Below are 17,430 nucleotides of genomic sequence, written 5' to 3'. Positions count from 1 at the left end.
AATTGAGTTTATCCAACCTGCTGGCAAGCCAAAATGCGTTGCACATGACTTTATCATTGTCCTCTAAAATGCAATATAAGCAACTTGAATATATCACACATCCAGTTTGAACACCCTGATGGACACTGAACTCTGGGGGTTATTTGAACGTTCACTGAAGTGGTTTAGGCTACTGGAGCGTAAGAATTCTAACCTGACTCTCGCTAGGCGAAACGAAATTCATCTGGCGAGAGTCAGGTTCTAAGAATTCCGCCCGTCTTTGCGCAATTGGCCATTGATTGACGGCCATTAATTAGTTAATATAGGTGGCCTGCACGCACAGAGTTTGTTTGATGCATGGAGTTTCCGACCGTTTTCCCCTGAGAGCTTAGAGAATAAAATGAGGAGAGCTACCTGTGTTTTACATATGTGTAACATTATGTAAAACACATGTGTCACATGTGTTTTAAACACATAGTAACATGTGGCCAGTTCAAAATCACCTGAGGTTTTGACTGAAATGTGTGCCGATATCAATTATTGGGAAAAACATTGTTTGGTGTGGATGGCGGGTGGATTGTTGATGTAGCTGCAGGTGCAGATGACATGACTACAGCTCATCCATGCATCTAGGATGTTGGAATTTGATAGGATACAGGAACTGCAGAGATAAATTGAAAATGAGGATTGGTAATGTTGGAATAGCGGTACTAAAAAAAATCGGAGTAGGGGCATGTCTAAATATAGGCATGTCGTAATAACGGTATGTCGTAATAGAGGGTTGTCGTAATAACAGGATGTCGGAATAAAGAGTGAACCCCGCCTTTGTTTGCCTAGATTTAGCTTGATAATTGGAACCCAGTTAGCTAACACTAACACTGCCATAACATTTGGTCAATGAGTTGTGTCCCTATTTAGGGCTTGATTCCCCCCCCTCCGTTTTCAATAATAACATCGTGCACACAACATTGTTTTAAAAAAACGTCTCATTTACATCAACCCGCATAAATACGCTGTCGAGCGCCATAATAACTATGCCAAACCTATGGGTGGCAGTGTAGGGAAAGGAATAAAGCCATGCTGGCCAATCAAAATCCTCAGAATCGACACCAACGACTAACACAAGCGACTTCCGGTTCCTTTCAAAACAGCAAACATGGCGCGATGTTCGTTTGTATGGACAGACAGCGAAGTAGAGTTACTCCTTCGTGTAGCGTTAATTTTGCACAAAAGTAAAAATTAGTAGCACCTTAACAGCATCCATGATAATCCTGATCAGTAGCCAAAGAAACTGTAAACATCAGGCGCTCACATGACGTTAAGGATTTTCTGGCGCATAATGTGACGTTTAAGAAGCTAAAACACCGTTTATCCCTGTTGACACGGCAGCACATAACCGGCGTTATCAGAAATCTCCACTTTGGCCGGAGGTTTTAGAAATAATCGTTTTCTGTGATAAAAACAGGGTTTTGGTGTAAACGAGAGGCCAAACCGCAGGGAAATAATCTGCGTTTTCCCTTCGTGTAAACAGGATCTAACACTATGATACAGTGTAATGGTCAAGTTGTATGGCCCACTGTGTTCAAAGTCGATCTTAAAGGGACACCAGGCAACGTTTTCGTGTTAATTAATCATCTTCGTAAGTCGGTATATGGTTAAATGACTCATTATGGGGCGAATGAAAGCTCTCTAGCCCGCCCCTACTGCCTGTAGGAAGAATATCCCACTTCTATCCCACAACTACAGTTCGGTGTATCTTACCCGCCGACCGAAGCAGGATCAGTTTACAGCACAGAGGCAGGCTAACAAAACGCTAGAGATTGTTGCAAACGTGTGTATAATGGCAGAGCCAGCGAAGAAGCAGCGAAAACCCTTGACGGAAGACGCAAAGAAAAGAAAAAGCGCTTCAGACCAAGCGAGGGGGAGTTTCATAGAGAAAAAGCATCAGGCTTACCTGGTGTCCCTTTAATAACCTTCGTCACCTCGACTAGCCTATCTATGTGGTGGTTGTTCTGGGAAACTAGCTAATAAATGGCAATGCAGCTTTACTGTAGTGAAGTTCGCAAGATTGGAACGAGGAAATAGCGTTTATGTCCATTTAAATTATAGCCTTTCTAATGCACTTTTAAAATCTGAAATAAGATGGAATGTGAAGAGACTGCTATTAACTTTAAAGAGGCCTATCTACAATTGACGCAAATAAACCTCATGTCCGGTCTATGGATGTCTGCTTTAGCCTATTGTTGACAGCAGGTTTTTTTTACGATTTAAAATGATACTTTCTAGATTTTAATGGTTGGCCATGTTGAAGAGCTGATATCCGTTATCCCGACAAACACGGGACGTCCCCCGGACCTTATGCCGACATTCACGACGCCCCCGATTGGTCCTGAACGTCATGTTCTCTAGCGGACCTTCCGGTGACCTTATTGACGTCCGGAGCAAGTTATCGTTTGGTTATTGCGTGACGTCCGGTGCAGGACTTTCTGGGGACGTCACCGTCAGGTCTTTCGGATGACATTTGCATTTGGTCATTTCAAATACCTTCTAAGGACCCGACAATAACGTTATACCGGGGACATGGGGGGGACGTTTGTTGCATGGCAGCAGAGTTGAGAGCGCTCTGGCTACCGCCTGCAGGACGGAGACATCACATCCATGCACGGCTTCACGTTACACGTCTGGGGATGACTAAAGTATCTATCTATCTAGTCTGTTAGTCTCTCTAGCAGTAGCTGCATTAGCCTACTGTAGTCTAAGGCAACATATCATACAGTTTATGAAGTTGTGCGTCTGTTTGCTCATAGACGCACAACTTCATAAACTGGGAAAAGGGTTGTTAATGTTAAACTCAAAATGTAGGCCTATGTGCTACAGCATATGCAGACATGCTGAATTATACATTTTGAGTTTAACGTTAATGTATAACGTTACAAACTAGGGAAGGGATTTTATCAAATTCATGTTAGCTGATGTGATGCTTGGTGTAACGTTAGCAAAGTTGCTGTTCTTAGCTTCTAGCTTAGCCTACAATGCGCATTTCTTCAGATAACTGTCATTAAGTGATGCATGTAACATGCTCTAAATAGGCAGTGGTTTATTTAACGTAGTCACGTACTTATTATCTGTTTTATTTTCAGAAACACACACACGGCCGAATTGGGACTGAACCGACTTCTGGAGCTGAATACGATGCAATAAAACTAGAGAAATGTTCAAAACAGACCACGTAGCATTTGTTTAGGATTGTCTAGCAACAGAAGTGACTACTTAATTTGTAAAGCAAAACGATCTAGCTCTACATTGCAGAAGAATTAAGGATACTGCTTCTTCATGACTTGTTTAAATGTCATTGTAATTTATTTGACGCATGCTCACGTTTAAAAGTGTCACGCATAGCTGTCCCCGATGTTACAGCAGCTCCTTGTGAAAACAGCAAAGAGTGCACATATCCGATGAGATTTCTGACGAGGAGCAAGCTCTCTGCCTCACCAGAGCCTTACTGTTTATTAATAAAACAATGATATAGAATAGAAACATCTGGAATCTATTTATTTCATCTTAAAGTTGGCTACAAAGAGCATTCAGAGAAAACGATATTTTTTTCTTTACCTGCAATGTTCCAGGAAGATAGGCTTACATTTATAGGCTGTCCCTGTTTGATCACAGGTCCAAGAAAACGAGTGGATATAACGTCAATGCATTCTAGTTATGTTTCATGTACTTTATTTCATGTTGAGTTTTGCTTCCCAGCATACATTGCGATTCATTTAGTATTTTTGCTATTATTAGTTTTTAATATTTTGAAACAATATGGTTTGAACAATTTATCTTAGGCTAGCCTAGGCCTACTCTGATGATTTTGAACAATAGGCTACGGGATATGCCCATTAAAACGTCATATTAGTTTATTAAGAAAATGACAGCATGAAAGCAGTACATACAGAAAAATAATATATTCACATATATGCAGCTTGAACATATTCCAGTATAAGCACATCTATGTTAAATAAATATATTTACATCTATGTGAAATACATATATTTCCATGTATGTATCAATATATTTCAAAATAAGTAAATATTCAATATTGGCCACTTTCATATATTTTATGCATATAATTAAATATATTTAAATATATGGCAGTAATATGCATGATCACATGACCCTTGATGAAGATTCTGATCACATGATCTATATATTTCAGACATATATTTATCTAATATAGTTCATATTCTACTATGGTTTGATATTTTCCGCATTGATCATTAAATATTTCACTTGTGTTTACTTAAAATTAACCATAGTATCAGTATAAAGAGGAAGAAACACACAACACTTCTGTTATCTTTTATTCTATTTTATTGAAAATCTTTGTTTTTGTTATGGAACCTCAGTTCGTTCACTTTGGCATTTATTGCCTAGCCCAGCAATCTGGAGTGAGTGTCTGGCCTGGGAACTGCTTCAGGGTGGCCTCTGAATAAGACAGAACATATACAAATAGAACATGCAAAATATTAGTGACACAAATACAGATGCTAAAGTGCGGAAACACTGTTGTGTTATCACGATAATTGGAGATAAATACAAAGTGAGTTGGAGAGAAAGACATACAAATAAAATAAACTCACCAATTATCATCTTAGTCCTCTCAGGGTGAGGCGAAAATGGGAAGCAGTCCACACAGACAGCCTAACACTTTTAAATGAGACAACACAACTAATATATCATATACACAGAAGAGAGAAGCACACAGATACACACTGAAAGGAAAAGTTAGTTTCATCCTCAAATTTTTACTAAACTTGTACAACCAAGAAGCTACTATTTCATTAAAGTTAAACATGTACATTTAAATGTAAAAGTTCACATCTGTATGAAAACACTCTACAAACCTTGTTGAATAAAAGCCTTCAGACTCACAACCTCCTCTTGGAGAGCCATTATCGCCACCTCTTCTGTAGGTGGTTGTCAGTTCTTGGTTATCTCCCACAGCTCACACTCTTAGAGAGCTCTACCAGCCTTCTCTGAAACCTGCAAGTGAACAGAATATACAGCATGAATGAGAGTGGCGTTGGTAAAGGGTATACTCGCGTAATATGTAATGTCCTGGGATATTCCCACTTATGAAGTGTCTCCCATCTGAGACAGCTATCTGAGACTGTAGGGAAGCTGTACCAACCATCATAGAAAGATATGGTTGGAAAGGTATATTTTCAGTTCACTTTGTGTCCCCAGTAGCTTGAAGCTAATTTCTTGTCATTCAAAAGATCAAAACTACTCAAACAAATGTATAAATTCTCAGAAACAAAAGGTTATGTTCTGCATTCGAAAATAGACCTTTAACAAAAAAAGTTATATTCATAATTAAACATTAATTTTTGATTACCTTTGGTCTATGTGATGATGAAGCATCAACATTTGTCAGTGAAGCATACTATGGGTTGGGCTTGGGTCGTCTTGGTCTCAGGTCTTCTGGTCCATCCTCCGGTGTCCTTGATGTAGCTTTCGAGTGTTGCCTCTCTAAAATGTAAAAAAAAGGGGTGTCAGTGCTCAAATGCACTACATGACCATACATGGTCCTTTTCAATACAATTTCCATAATTTAGCATGGGTGTGAATGGTTTTGCAAGAATGTCAGTGCACAAAGCATGACAAAGTAGTTTGATAGTGCACAAAAACAAAACACATTACTTGCAATACCATTTCCATGAAATTAAGCACAGTACTTGTCTTCAATTTCTACACGTCCACTCTAATACTCTCCAGCACATAACGTTACCACATTACATCCTATCTAAAATAAAAAAGCTAATGTTAGCTCTAAGTGTTGTCCATGATGCAACAATAGCAGCTAGCTAGCTAAACCACAGTGCATAGAATGTCTACACCTTAGGCTAGTAATGTTAAAGGAGAATTCCGGTGTGATATTGACCTAAAGTGTATCGAAACATGATACCGAGTGTGAACGTATGTCTCATAGCCCATCTCGGCTTGTCCCCTGCACTCCAAAATCTGGCGCTAGTTAGCCGATGCTACCAACATCTTCAATAGTGGTGCAAAAATAATTCAGTGGAAATGCATGGATTCCAGAAGAAACTGGAATCCATGCATTTCCACTGAATTATTTTTGGAATCTGATCCCTTATCATACCTGTTCATTCTTACTCGTTGCTCGACTTATCGTGACTAAATTCAAGATGGCTGCAAACGTTAAACTTCGTGAAGATACTGTCTGTATAAATCGTCTTGTAAGTAAACTACCAGTGCTTTTTCAAAGTTCTCAATGTCTCGTTTTAAATGTCAGGGCCCTAGGAAGTCTACCAATGAAGTGTGGAGATACATTGAGCCTCGTAAATGGGTGTAAAACAGTGATTTATTTGCATGGCTAGCCCGATGCCGAAGCACCACTACTGAAAAAGTTGTTGGTAGCATCGGCTAACTAGCGCCAGATTTTGGAGTGCAGGGGACAAGTCGAGATGGGCTATGAGACATACGTTCACACTCGGTATCATGTTTCAATACACTTTAGGTCAATATCACACCGGAATTCTCCTTTAACCGTTACATTTTCTGTCTTGCATGACAAATCATAAGATAGCTTCTATCTATGCCTATCAATCTTACGGAGCCCTAGAGGGGTCATCGCAAAATGTTTTGCATGTTGAGAGAATGTGCGCTCGTTTTACTACATTGTGCGCTCGTTTTACTAAATTGTGCTCTTGTTTAAGTAATTTGTGCTCTCGTTTAACTAAATTGTGCCCTCGTTTAACTATATTGTGCACTCGTTTTACTAAATCGTACGCTCGTTTTACTAAATTGTGCGCTCGGTTTACTAAATCGTGTGCACAATTTACTATATTGTGCTCTCGTTTTACTATAGTGTGAGCTCATTTTACTAAATTGAGCTCTCATTTTAAGTATAGTAAAACGAGGGCACAATTTATTAAACGAGTGCACTATTTACTAAAACGAGCGCACGATTTACTAAAACGAGGGCACGATTTATTAAAACGAGAGCACAATTTGTGAACATGGTTATAGAACATTGTGTGCACGATCTACTTAAACGTGGCCACAATTTGTAAAACGTGCACTCAATATTGTCTTGACACATGTAAACATGAGCACGTTATAGTAGGCTATTATATTCCAGATCTCGATCTACTAAAACGCACCCACGAATAATTAAAACGTGGGCTCGAAGAAATTAAATTGTGTGCACAAAAACATAGTGTGGTGTCAAGGGGTATCCCCGGGAATGACGTGGGGAGGTGTGTCGCTTGTAGTGACGTAGAGGGAATCTCATTGATTGCAGTGCACCTGGATACAGCCCCGTTAGGTAGGCTGTAGGTGGGAGAGCAGATGATTGTGTGTGTTTGTACAGGCCCCTTGCCATCATCGTCCAGCTGAATGTTTGCCGAGGTCCAAGTGTATGCAGAGCTGTGGTGTTTATCGCGAACGGTGTGAGTTGAGCATCGTGAACGCCACTGTTTATGTCTCCCGTTTCATAGTCCGTATCAAAGCTTACCTCATTGTGTGCACCATTGGTGTGCGCGTGGGTTATCTGGTGAAGCCCATCGGGCGCTAGAGGGAACCTTATTGTATTGGGTGGGTATTAGGCTATACTAATACGCAGTAGCCTATTTGTACCAACAGCTTGTCCCTGTGATGTGCTTCGATTGACTTCTAGACCTCACAGTTAAGTCAACAATCCAGGAGATAGTGGAAACCGGTCATTACAACAGAGCCCGAGTAGCCTTTGTAGCCTAGTAGAATTTCCCCATTATGGGTCTCCATAGCTGGCGGTTGACCCCACAGTGCCCCTGCTACAAAGAGTAGAAGTCCGCTATAAACCATGACCACCTAAAGTCTTTAATTAGCTGCCTACAGTTATCACCACATTACCAATATGAACTGTTACAGACAGCTGTAGGCCTAGTCCATGTCAAGGTACACAAAGTTGCCACCACAGCACAGCGAGCGGTGAAAATGTCGGGAATTACTAAATGTGAGCACGAAATACATATTTCGAGAGCTTAATTTAGGCTTACAACGGGGTCACATTGTATTAATTCAAAGGCTCAATTAAAGGAAAACGTGCTCACGTTTTATTAATTTAATAAATAACTTAATTAATAATTAAGTTAGCTAAGTAACATGGTTAGCATAGTTTCATAACTACTAAAAATGATTAGCTAGGTTAGCTAAATCACATGGTTAGCATTGTTAGCATGCTAGTTAGCATAACTACTAAAATGATTAGCTAGGTTAGCTAAGTCACATGGTTAGCATATCTATTAAAAATGATAAGCTAGGTTAACTAAGTCACATGGTTAACATAGTTAGCAAAACTGCTAGAAAATTTTAGCTAAGTTAGCTAAGTAGCATGGTTAGCATAGTTAAAAATCTTAGCATAACTGCTAGCAAACATTAGAGCCATTCCAACTTTCAGTTATCGTCAAATATCTACTTATACACAGCCATTAAACTATTTGAATATCAACATTCATTAAACTGCTAGAAAACATTAGCTAAGTAGCATGGTTAGCATTGCTAACACTGCTATAAAACATTAGCTAAGTAGCATGGTTAGCATAGTTAAAAATCTTAGCATAACTGCTAGCAAACTATAGAGCCATTCCAACTTTCGTCAAATTATCGTCAAATATCTACCTATACACATTCATTAAACTTCCAGTCTGTCAACAACTTTTAAACTATTTACCTTCAACTTTTAAACGGTCTACTTTTAAACTATCTATTAAACTAGCTGTCTATCAACAACTTTTAAACTATCTACTGGCTATCAACAACTTTTAAACAGTCTACTTTTAAACTATCAACTTTTATTAACCTATGCAGCCACCATGTCTATCCTAGCATCACCGTAGTAACCATCTCTGTATTATCTACACAAAACATATTTTGCTAGCCTGACGTCGTCATACTGAAATTGTAGACAGAATATGAGTCTGATATTGCTCCATTAGGATGTGATTATGAGGTTTTAACCGATACAAGGGGTGAACACCTGGACCATCCTTCTTCTCCACAATTGCCTTAAAGGGAAACTCTGCTGGAGAAATTGTGCATTATGCTATTTCAAACTGTGGGAAAAGGTAACGATAAAGCACATGGATTTGTTTACAAGCTAGCGAACAGATCCCGGGCTTTAGCCCAAGATTTGTTATTTTTTTTACAGGGGTCCCGGGGTTTTTCCCCTGGGAAATTTTGAAAATTGGGCTGTTAAAGATGCAATTTCAATGTAATTTGAGAAGGAAAGGAAGGCCAATCGTTGGGGTCCTCATCATCATATTTTAATAGCCTAACTAATAAAGCTAATTTTCCCTCACTAGACCTAGGCCTACTGAGTATATGGTATTTATGGGGCATTAAGAGAAAGAAAATCGTCATTTAGCACAGACCTCACACCCAAACAAAGTTTTATGCCCATGACATGATGAATCATTTTCAGGTGCTATCTAATTGCTAACTGTAGACCTAAATGGATTAATCCAACACAACTCCTTGTTCAAATTTCAGTTTTCAGTGTTGCCAGATGTACGATAATTATTGTATTTGTACGATAATTTTGACCTCTGTACGTACGATCAATAATGGAAAAAAATCCCATAATGGTTTCCCATCACATGGTTTTGGCCGCACGTCAACACTACACTACAGTTTTGCCGAAGAAGACAGTTCAGTTTAACAAAATGAAGCAGTAAAGTGCTAAAAAAATTAGTTCAGAAAGTAGGTGAGGACAGTGGAGGGGCGAAGAGGAAGGCAGAGTCTGAAGAGCAGCAGAAAAGTAAGCAGTATCATAGTTTAAGACCCCGTTTATTTTTCTAAACGAAGACATTTCCCTACGTTTGAGCCTTTCATTTAGACACAAACGGAGAATTCGCCCCATAAAACGGTTATCCAAAAAAACTCTGGGCAAAGTGATTTTTTTGGAAAACTTCGTTTATGCGTTTGGTTGTAAACTGTGGTAAACGGAGTTTTGGGCAGCCAACGTCACAGTATGCGACAGAAGTACACCAAATGTGCGACCAATGTTTACATTTACATATTCTCACGTGCGACTTTTCAGGGTTCTGATTGGTTAATGTGAGCTTGAGCTTATCGTTAGACTGCCACTGTGGTTTGGCGTGCTCATGACAGCATGTATGTACACGGGTTCGTGTAAACACATTAAAAAAAAAAAGCGGTCTCGTGTAAATGCAGTTTTATTTGCAAACGTAGATAGCCAGATATTCGTTTAGGAAAATACCCTGCTTCGTGTAAACGTAGTCTAATTATGGTTTAGTTCAAAATGTGGACTGTCGGTATATCTTTTGCACTTAGTTAACTAACTCCAGTTAGTGTGAGCGTATTACACAGCTTGTTTAAATTGGCTGAAAGGAAAATTGTTGGAAAATAGCTATATTGTAGGGCAGCCGTGGCCTACTGGTTAGCACTTCGGACCTGTAACTGGAGGGTTGCCGGTTCGAACCCCGAACCAGTAGGCACGGCTGAAGTGCCCTTGAGCAAGGCACCTAACCCCTCACTGCTCCCTGAGAGCCGCTGTTGTTGCAGGCAGCTCACTGCGCCGGGATTAGTGTGTGCTTCACATCACCGTGAGTTCACTATGTGCTGAGTGTGTTTCACTAATTCACGGATTGGGATAAATGCAGAGACTAAATTTCCCTCACGGGATCAAAAGAGTATATATACTTATATTTACTTATTTAATGCGTTTGGTTCGTGTACGATAATTTTTCCCAAAAACGATAACTTTGAGGTTTTGGTACGATTCATCATTTCTAATCTGGCAACACTTGCATGGAAATCATGTTTGCCTAGGACTAGGCTAGCCTGGCTCTTCCACTCGGTTTATACCCTATGGTAGCTTGCAGTGTTAAAGGAAAATTCCGGTATTTAGCACTTTGAGTCCCTTTTCTGGTTTGTTTTGGATGAACGAGAGTGGTGGACACCGACATTTTGACGATTGGTCCTGTCTTGACTTTTCTGACTCGTTTTGAATCACCTTTGACTACTTCAGAGTGGCTGCAACAGGCATGCAGAAACATGTCCCAAAACAACCCTTAACATTCGATTTCAAAACCATGCAACTCATCGAGTGGTTAGTGGTGTGGCTATATTGTGCAGTCGAGTTATTTCTACCTACGTAGAATTTCACACCACACTAAGGGAAACAGCCACCAACATATACAAACAAATTAACAATGAACTTTTGAAAGTTGTCATATCCTCTGACAGTCTGGCAAAGGTTGTCTGTTCTGATCAGGACCCCAATATCAAAGCTGCGGTCAATAATTATGTGGATACTGTGCGCAGTGCATGTAATTAATACTGTCCTGAACCATACGAGGAAAGGGATGCACCAGATTTCATAGGGGAGGTAACTGAACAAATAATTCAATGCAAATATCTGGTAACCTGACCCTAGCCAGAATTTCGCTCCGCCTAGCTCCACTCATCCATCTGGAACCGATCCATTGAAATGTTGCTTCAGAAGGCTGGGCCTAATCAAAAAATGCTTGCATATGATTGAATAAGCCACTTGTCCGTCATCTATTGACGTGCTACTTCAACCACTCACATCGAAGCCAACCCGTGACGCTAATAACAGTCTCATAGTCGCTTCTACGCTATGTCACATCTATGAAACTCCCGCCCTGCGTCCTGATTGGCTGTACCATAAAATCGGTTGCAGAAATCACTCTTAATGGAAGAGGTCCCAGATGGATGTGAGTGAAGCTAGGTGGAGCTAAGCGGAACGAAATTCATCTGGCTAGGGTCAGGTTAAATATCTGGTGGCCTACTTGAGGAAATCTGGTAGCACACTCAGCCTTCCATGCTGTGGCACAGGAAAGTGAGACGAGATGGAACAGCAAAGCGGTGAAGCTGACTTCTATTGCCAAAAAACAAAGGGCGATCCGGGAACTACTCCAAGACAAGGGACAACAACAACGTATGGAGGGTATACAAGTAGAGGTCCTCAATACAATTGGAGATTTCTCAACCCCCTTTAAAAATGCCTCTGAAGATATGGAGGGTGACCGCTATCCAACCATCAGCTCAGTACTGTTGTGGCACCACAGCCTGTGAGCCTCGGTGCCATGTCATTTCTCTCCAGTGACGCTCCATTGTTCCGACCTCTCAATAACATGAAAAATTCCCTTTCGTCCGACAGCCCAGTAGTCCGACGTCCCTTTGTTTAGAAAAAAATAAACCCTCTGCTCCGACATCCCATTGTTCCGACCATATGGCTTTTGCGCGCACCTTTTGTTTGAGCAGGAGAGTAAATGTGCACGCATAAGCACGTGTAACGGTAATAGATTACCGGCTATTCTCCCCTCGAAACACACAACAACACAACGACGTAGTATAAAATATATATTTTATTAACAATCAAGTTTTAAAAACACAGTTCAATAAATAGCTTCGGGTCAGGTGAATAAGTATGCTAGCACCTTAGTTAACACACAGTAGAAGCAGGGTGGTCCTTCCTAAACTAGGGGCTGTGATGGGGCTAAGCTCCGTACAGGGAGAACCAACCAAAAGGGGGTGTGTGTGTTTTAGCCAGCCATATCTAAGTATATGGGCGCCACTAGAGGTTGCTCAATGCACCCAACAAGGAAGGCAAAAGAGGTAAGCTACAATACAGTACTCACTCACAAAATGGTAATAAGGCACACAGCAACCTTTTGTGAAAAACACAGCAAACGTATACGTGGTGACGAAGTGATAACACAAGCTGCTAAGCTACGAAGAAACACTAGAAGAGTAGCCAACATACAGGGTACATATAACACGCTAAGGGTCGACCCCCTCTACTGGCGACTGGTGGCAATTGCAAGTAAACACCTTGGGGTAGCCAGGTCGTGGGTGGGGCCACTGATACTAATTCCCCCAACTGAGCCTACACTACAAGTGGCAATACTAAGCACTACACACCACAGCACACAAATTATGTAGGTACCACACACACTCACACACGTGATATCAAGTAACATCAGCCAGTAGGTAACACAGTAAAATGAATATTGTACCAGCGGGCAGCCCCTCACTACTTGACCACACCCTGCAATGAGTTACACACAATGCACTAATAAGGGGGAGTTGAACTAGGTGAAGGGAAAGCAATGTATTATTGTCCATTACCACTCGTGGCCCAACCCCCAGCCTTGAAGCGCTGCCTTTGGGAACAATCTGGAGTGATGCGTCCATGATGCTGTCCCTTTAAATGTGTGGCCAGATACATCCGTAGGGGCAGAGCCCATTTACGGAGAGCCGGATCACTCCCTATTAACTCCATTGTACCTGCAATCTGTTGCAGTTCCACTAGGGGCGATCACGAATAAGTGCAAAAACAATGGGGGTCTATGGAGCTAGACGGCTAAATGTGTCTCTTTCACCTGGTTGTCGTTGAAAAATCGAAGTTTTGATTGTGGTTTCTGCAAGCTCAATATGGATTATAGGTCAAAAGTTGAATGAACGAGTACTTACGTCCTTTTGATTTCTTACAGGTTGGGTCGTTGTTGCCCACAACTCACTAGCTTTCTGCTAATGAATGACGTCATTGACACATTTGAAAGGTTTTTTAGAACAAATAAGTGACTCAAAAAATATAATACTCAGCCGTGTGTATTTTCTCTGCCCCCTCTTTCGCATGCAACATTAAAATTTCTGGGCAAAAAATGATATCCCGAGAAAAGCGGATTTGAGAGGTACAGCTCCATATTCTGCACTTATTCGTTAGCGCCCTCATGTGGAACCAGAAAAGTTCAGAAACCGGAAGTTTCCCGAGAGTGGCGGTTCTCCCCTTATTAGACATTAGGCTTGTTTGAGATGGACTGAGTCTCACTTTGGCTGACTGCATACGTCAACGCGATCTTATGCCGACTGTAGGGGTGGAGTATAAAAACGCTGCAGACAAGTCGGACACGGTCTACTTCCTGTAAACAATGGCGGATCTCGCTGCGTTTGCATTCGTTGTTGCTGACGAAATAGAAGCTTTGGAGTTACCGGAATTTATACCCGTGTTTCAACAACAAGAAAATCTCAAAGAACGAAGGTGATGAAAACGTTTTACATGATGCTTTATTTGTGATGTTATAGGCCTACGTGATTTATGGTAATGTCAGTACCTGTTAACCCAAGGACTTGGGTTCGAGACCTACCGGGGGTGACCGTAACATATTTTGCTAGGCCTAGCCTAGGCAGTAGCCCATCAAATGCAAAAGCCCTATGTATTTATGACAACCATAGACTGTGGCTTATATAGAACAGTCTATGATGACAACAGCACCCTCTAGAGCAGTGTTTCTTAACTGGTGGGTCGGGACCCAAAAGTGGGTTCCGTTCTGGGTGGGTCGCAGAGCTTGTGGTTAAAAATAAATTAAAAAAATCAGCAATTTAAAATGATACCTTATCAGATCTAATATTTTATTGATAAACTTTATTTGTAGCCTACATATCAGTCATTGTCATTGACATAGACAATGTTTATGTGACAGGTCATGTTAGATCATTTTAGTGGTAAACGGAAGTAGGCTGCTACTCTGAATTTTTGAAGTAGCCTACAGTAGGCTCAGATATGGATTCGCTTAAACTGAGGACAAAATAGGATAGAAACCCCATTGTGTGGTGTGCAGTAGATGACTGGCACATGAGAGCATGAAACAATCAAAACTAAAATGCCACATAAAAACAAGGTACCCCTGTCAAAGTCATACCTGTAGAGTACTTTGAAAGGTGACATCAAGAGCTGAAGACTTCACAAATGTAGGCTAATGCCAAACAAGTACTGTACCTTTGGGTAAGGTAAGGTAACAAGAACTCAGCTGCTCCACAGACATCCTGTATCCATTTTCTTCCATTTTTTGGCGATTTTTGTGTAATACGCATGTTTATTGGTGCAGTACAGGTGATGGTGTGACTTGAGGAGTGAGATCAGAAATAGGTTTATCTAGTGTTTGAGTTCTGTGACTATATGAATACGGGTACATTTGTATTAGACATATGTATTTGAATGTACTTACTGTATTTGGTGGGTTGGTGGTGGTGGGCCTGCAGAGTCGGAATTCAAACAAAAGTCATGGTGAGTATGATTGAGTTATAAGTTAGGCTTTATAAAGAATAAGTCACTTGAAATGGTGTAACTTGAATACCTTGTATGGTTGCGGACTCCCTGACCTGCTTAAGCGTCAAAGCAATTCTTTGTCTAAAGATAATCATCCCAAGAATAAGTTATGTCATCAATGTTTGAGTACATTCCCTTTTTCCCCTTCAAACAATTGTACTTTTCACTCACCAGTCTTGAGCCTTTCGGCGAGTTCTTTAGACACCTTAAGTGTCACTGTCCCCTCTCTGTCCTGAATTTTTAGGGTTTCCATCTTGTGACACTAGTGGGTGGCAGCTTTTTGGCCATATATAAAGGTCTTAGAGTAACGGCCTAACATAGAACACCTGTTCCAATCTGAATACGTGACCAACCAGTGAATAGCGTGCGTTTGGGAAATTCAGCATGCCTGTGGTATAATCACTATGCTGTGGGAACATTTTTGTCTTCAACATGTTTTCAAAATGCAGGCATGAGTAAGTTTGCAAGCACAGGTTTGACATATTTAGGTTAATGACATTTAGGCTGGGCCTAATGATTTTTCCCCCTAAATGATGTGCTGATATGGGGATATCATGGAATATTCCAGTCACCTTTGTTTATCATTTTGAACCCTTTCTTGTGTTCCCATGTTTCTATGTACACAATATTGTTTAATTATGTGTCTATGTGGATTGCACAACCAAATAAATGACATGACCTAAATCCCAATTGATTGTTGGAAAGTTCTTTATTGATATTTCCATACAAAGGATGTGTATTATAATAAAGGAATGAGTACATTAAATTGTCCTCATTGGTCAAAGGGATAAACACAAATTGGGGCTCATTTCCGATGTTTTTGAATCTTTATGAGCGTATGAAGGAATTAAACAAAAATACAAATTACAGTCCATTCATCCACTGCAAATGTCAAGCATCCCAGAGACATTTAAAAACATACAACATCAAACAGAGTAGATTATAAGTAGGCCTACAGTGCATGTAAGTAGGCTACAGTGCATGGGACACTGTGTAGGCCTACTGCTAGTCTTTTGGGATAGGAAAGGGGGAGAAGAGGGACCCAGTAAAGAAGGGATAGTGAAGCTATAGCCTATCACTCTATGTGGATATTATCACACATAATCAAGCATGCTGGATGCAAAGGATTTTGAATAGCAGCAAATCTACTGAATAAGGATTAAGTAGCATAGTGCTTTGGTCTCCAATCTGATTACTTATTTGAACATTCACTTTCACACCGTTTAGCACCTTTTAATTTTTGGACAGACAGGTGTGAAGAAGAAACCACAAAAATCTACTCATGATTAAAAAGATTTGAACTCCGGTCGGCCGATCGCTAGACTAACATGTTAGCCACTTCACCAACTTCGGGTGATGCACTGGTGAAGCAGTACTACCATATAATTTATTCTAACATATACCTCAAACGTCTTTTTATTGTTTCGAAGAAATGAACACTGCATTGAACTGCACCCAGATGTACAACGGAAAAACATTTGCAAAGAAGGACGTTACTGTAAAGCAAACATATAAGATAACGAATGTGAAAATCCCACAGACTGTAGGGACAATCCTTAACCCGCGTCATTTGTGTCTGAAGCCTGAGGACCAATTAGGAGAAAGGTATGTCGTCACAGAGGCGGTTCCATGTCGGTGCAGCCGAGGAAAGCCAACTGCGCAAACTGTCTTAAGGCTCTGGCTCCCGCGGGATTTTAAAGTCATGTGATATGGTGACATCATGGTCAGTTCCTCTCCGGCTGTCAGAAGTCGGACAGGATTTCTAACCAGAATGCATTGCGTCCATCCCAGTATGCATTGTGTTCAACCCAGCATGCATCACATCAAGTCAGATCTGCACAGATCTGCCTCAAGTCGAACACGCCTATTCTCTGGTAGGGGATTCTTCTAGTGGTGTCTCCGCCCCCTTCACTGCGAGACAGAAGCGTCAATTAGACTTGACATACACGGGAGGAAGGTCGAGCTCGGTCGCGCTTAGCCGCCAGTAGGCACTTTACTATCACACAAACACACACGCATACACAGGCAAAGGCAGGGCTACTTTCCTGTAACGTGTGGAGTTGAGAACGTTGATACGAGGTCTTTTCAATTCCTTCTACTGACGGACGTTCAGGGGGTCGAGATCTCGGCGGCAGGCTTAAGTGGAAATTTTTCTGACTGAAAGTTATTGAGGTTTCACATTGCTGATTATTTGTGGCAGTTGTGAGAGGGCATAAAATATCCCAAGCACAATGGATTAGCAGTCCATTGCCTTAACCACTCGGCCAAAGAAGGGGCAAAAGGGACTGCTAGGAGGG

The 17,430-nt window shown here is 40.9% G+C and overlaps 1 long non-coding RNA gene across 1 annotated transcript; it reads right to left on the bottom strand.

Annotated features, from left to right (window-relative positions):
- Window positions 1–4,152: 4,152 nt before the first annotated feature.
- Window positions 4,153–5,881, bottom strand: LOC121690406. The gene is made up of 4 exons (XR_006025058.1): window positions 5,369–5,881; window positions 4,875–5,013; window positions 4,611–4,677; window positions 4,153–4,455 (listed from the first exon to the last, which is right to left on the bottom strand). It is a non-coding gene; the product is annotated as an uncharacterized LOC121690406 (long non-coding RNA).
- Window positions 5,882–17,430: the final 11,549 nt, after the last annotated feature.

The sequence above is a fragment of the Alosa sapidissima genome, chromosome 18, assembly GCF_018492685.1.
Source record: "Alosa sapidissima isolate fAloSap1 chromosome 18, fAloSap1.pri, whole genome shotgun sequence".
Classification (NCBI taxonomy): Eukaryota; Metazoa; Chordata; class Actinopteri; order Clupeiformes; family Clupeidae; genus Alosa; species Alosa sapidissima.
This window is presented reverse-complemented; position numbering and strand designations above follow the sequence as displayed.